The sequence below is a fragment of the Lepus europaeus genome, chromosome 17 (assembly GCF_033115175.1).
Source record: "Lepus europaeus isolate LE1 chromosome 17, mLepTim1.pri, whole genome shotgun sequence".
NCBI classification, from domain to species: domain Eukaryota; kingdom Metazoa; phylum Chordata; class Mammalia; order Lagomorpha; family Leporidae; genus Lepus; species Lepus europaeus.
Window position 1 is genome coordinate 7,502,418 of NC_084843.1, and position 4,385 is coordinate 7,506,802.

A 4,385-nucleotide genomic window follows, 5' to 3' on the forward strand; every position below is an offset into this window, starting at 1 on the left:
GAGTCACTAAGCGCTGTCGCTGGGCCTCCGGGGAGGGCTCTGCGACAGGACCACATGGAGGCTGCCGGCAGCGCCCATCACGGCCGCAGCCCTGGAGCACAGATATCATGGCTGCGTTGTGCCGGGGAGAGAGCTGAGACCCAGAGAGTTCCCAGGTTTGTGTAAGGCCACTCAGGGGAGGCAGCCTCAGCAAGCGTAGAGCGCAACAGTGATGGCGGCAGAGTCAGAATTCGCATCCACATCTGTTGGACTTGAAAACACACGTCCTTTCTACAGGGCTACTACCTCTGCCCTGTGTGTGTACTGGAACCCTGCCACAGCACGCACCCTCTCATGGCAGGTGGGAGGTGACTGGGGTGGTCCTGTGTGGCTGTCTTTAGAAAGAGAAGTATTGATAAAAACCAAGATGTCACAGGTGCCCCAGCAGAGCCCCTATGGCCATGCCACAGCCCGAGAGAGCGCGTCTGTCTGGGGGACCTGAGGGCTCTGGACTTGTAGACACGCAGAGGCCCGAGGCGCTGGAGCTGGAGCTGGTGCCCCATGGGGAGGGAGGTGCCTGGGCAAGAGCCTGGTGCAGCTCTGAGGCTGTGGAGCGGAAGGGGCCTGCAGAAATGCAGGGAGGAAGGTGGAGGCAGATGGTGGATGCCAGGCTGAGCGGAGACGGTCAGGCCCATTCCAACGATGGCTTCTGGTACCCGGAGCATCCATCTCATCTTCCTGAGATACATCCCTGCCAGACTTTCCACCTGGGCCCACCAGCAGCTTTCCATTGTCAAAGCACTTACACAGCTGCTGCTTCCTGTGACCTTGCAGAACACTGGGAGCTCCAGAAGTGACACACAAACACTCTCATTGTGCCCACAAGGACACTGAGAACCCAGGAGCCGGTGAGTGGCAGACCAGGGCCTGGAACCCAGGGCTCCACCTGCCCCTCCAGTGTTCTCTCTCCTGCGTCAGACAGACTGCTGGTCTCCCCAGGCGGGCCCAGCCCTCAGCTAGGTAGTTAGGATCAACTGATCCAGTGAGATCCTCAGGCCTCTGGCTTATTTGGCCCTTATCAGAGAGGAGAACCTGCTCACTGGATAAGGCTTTTGCCTGTCCTGAGCCCTTGTGGCTGTCCCAAGCATGGAAGGTAAGGAGCCAGCTGTGGGGAGGAGGAAGCCTGCCACCTGCCAGTCTCTGATGGCAGTCTCCTCGGGGAAACTGAGGCCCCACTGCCTGATGAAACCAAGATTTGGCCACATTTATCCAAGGCCTGCTGTGACCCAGACACTGCCTGTCGCATTTCAGTCTGCATGGCAGCCGCGTTCACAAGATACTGCAATTATTCCCATCATGCAGGGGAGGAGACTGAGCGCAGAGCAGTTAGGCAGCATGCCTGGGGGTCAGAGCTGAGAGGGGAGGTGACGTGGGCCCAGGTCTGTGTGTGCAGTCACTCTGATTCTGTTCTGAGGTACAGATGGGTGCCTCTAGTCTCTCCTGACAATGCACAAGTACCCATCAGCCCTTATCCTTCCTCCCCTTCCCAAACCAGATTCTTGGGCTGAATGCCAGCTGTGTTGTTTATGAATTCGGTGTCTGCCTGAGAGCTCTCTGCGAGCCGGGGCTTCTGCTGAGTATATTGAGTTCATGCCCCCCCCCCACCATTTGTAGAATGGAGATTTCCACCCACAGATGGATTGGATGTCAAAGGCTTGCAGCTGGGTGGCTTTCTTAAGGTCTCTACAGACTGCCTGTCACAGATTGGAGACGGCAATGCCGATCCTCTCCCAGGCCAGGGTTCTGTCTGCTGCACTACCACCATCCCACAGTCGGAAAAAGATAAAGATGCCTTTGGGTAGAGTCTACCTGGTCTGGGCGTGGAGCTGCCCCTCTCAACTAAGCCCCCCTCCCCCACACTCACACACACACACAGTCTGTAGGTTTGCATTTTGCCTTGAAAATCCATTACAACTGCCTGTGCCGGCAGTAGCTTCTTTATTTGCAATCCGTGCTGGCTCCAGGAGCAGAGAAGTGCGTGGTGGATCCTCCTTACACCGCGAGGCACTGAACCGGTCCATGCGCAGCAGCTTCTCCAGGTTTGGACTGACGCCTAACTATATCTAGCCTTGTTCATTTCCTGTCTCTGAGCTGGAGTGGGGCAATGGAGCCTGAATTGTAGCCTCAGGATCAGAGGCTTCAGGAGAAGCCATTTCTCCTCAGCCCTTGTCCCAACGCTGTCCCTGATCACCCACAACAGCTGTCTGGAAATTGACCAGATGGCCTCAGAGGTCGGGAGGCTCCAGGTCCTGCCCAGGGTGGAGTTCCAGCCAGATCAGCACCAGGAGGGTGGACAGCTCCCCAAGTCCCACTTCGCCTCCTGCCGTGCTTTCACACTGGCTGCCTAGGGGCAGGGCAGATGCTGGGGGAACTGTTTCTCGCCACTGACTGTGGCTTATGGCCACACGTCCAGGGACAGGTGACATCCAGGTCTGCTGGATCCAAGTATACTGAACCGTACCGCCCCATCACTCTCAAAAATGAAATGTTTCACACCATGCCTTCCAGGTCCTCTGTCTGACTGCTTCTGTGACCTACACATCCCTGAGTTGTGCCAGGCTGTTCCCAGGGGTGTTTGTGGCCTCAGCAGACCACTGGAGGAATGCCTACCCTCAATGCCTCTTTCCAATGGGAATGAGCCCACTCCACTGATAGGCAAGAGACCTTGGGCTGGCAGCATTGCCTGGCAGACAGCACCCTGCACTGGAAGCCAGGACTCTTGGATTCTGATCTAACCCCTGACCCTGATTGCCCCAAGCCTGTGGGCAATTCCTTCCTGACAGGTAACTTAGATTCCCCATTTGTGAAGTGAGGTGGGTGGACCAGGGGGTCTCTTGGTGATGCCACAAAAGGGAGTTGGATAAGAAGAGCGAGGAGCTGGAAAGGGAACAGCAATAGGCATCGTGAGACCTCCCCTCCCCCGATGGCTAGAATGAAGTCCCCTCTGCTGTGGTGCCAGCTGGAGCCCGAGCGCCACTTTACCCCCGAGAGGCCTGCGCAGGTGGCTGTGTGGGGGAGGACTCGCTCTTGTCTGGCTGAGCAGAGGGGGCGGGGCAGGAGGACAATGACTGGGTTCAGCCCTCACCACGAGACCATGTGCCTCTCAGATCCTGCTCCAGCCGCACGCTCAGGGAGAGGCTGTGCCTGCAGTGCCTGGGGAGAGAGGCAGGGATGCCAGTGTGGCGGTGTGTGGGGCAGGACTGTCATCAAAGTTGTATTTTCTTATGGAAATTGGTTTGAGAACACAGGAAAACTGAGGCAGGCTAAATCTCTTTTACTAAATGACTCAGTTCTTTTTCTCAGTTCTTGGTTAGCAAGATTTACAAAACAGGAAAATGCATTTCTCTATTTTGTGCAAATACTGAGGGATCCATGATGGAAAACCAAACGGTTGCTCAGGGCAGAGATGAAGGGGGATGGGTGAGGGAGGGGGGATTGATACAGAAAGGGGAACTCGGAGGTCCTCTGGGGCTTTTCTGGCCCATCCTGACCACATGTACCACCAACCAGGGTCAGATGCTCACTCTCCCGGTCAGATGCAGTGGCTTTGGCACTTGGAGGTCCTACCCAGGGTGTTACGTGGGCCCGGAGCAGGCAGATGGGAACGGAAGACTTGGCCCTGCCCTGTAGCCAGTCCCATCTCCCGAGTCATTCTGTTCTGAGTGCTGAGCCTCTCACAGTAAAACCATTTATCTCTGTACGGATTCTTCTTTTTTAAAAATTTAAGTTTTCTATGACGGAGATTTTATTTACATCATAAAAAGCAGAAGTCAAAAGCGTACCATTTGATGAGTTTGGATAAACACATCACCCACGTAGTCCATTCTCCTGGGAAGACACAGCTGATTCCGCCACCCCAGAAATCCCACTCACGCCCCTTTCCAACCCATTCCCCACCACCCAGTGAACCACTCTTCAGCTTTCTATCAGCCTGGATCAGTTTCTCAAATTCTAGACCTTCATTTGCATGGATCACACAATGTGTGCTCTCTTATACCAAGCTTCTGTCCCTCCATATAACGTTGTTCAGGTTTCTCCATGCCACTGTGTTTTACAGAAGTTCATTCTTTTTTGTTGTCAAGTTGAATCTATTGTATAAATATACCAAGGCGTTTTAGCCATCTGTGTTACATCTAATTTGGGGATAATCTGAATAAAGCTGCCTTGGACATTCTTGTACTAGTTTTTAAATATAAATATGTTTAGTTCTCTTCAGTAAATACTTACATGTATATTTAACTTTGTAGGAAAATGCCAAACAGTTTTCCAAAGTGTCTGTACAATTTTACAATGCAATTAACATTAAAGCATGCCATCTCTTTCTTACTGAGTTATAGGATTTTTCT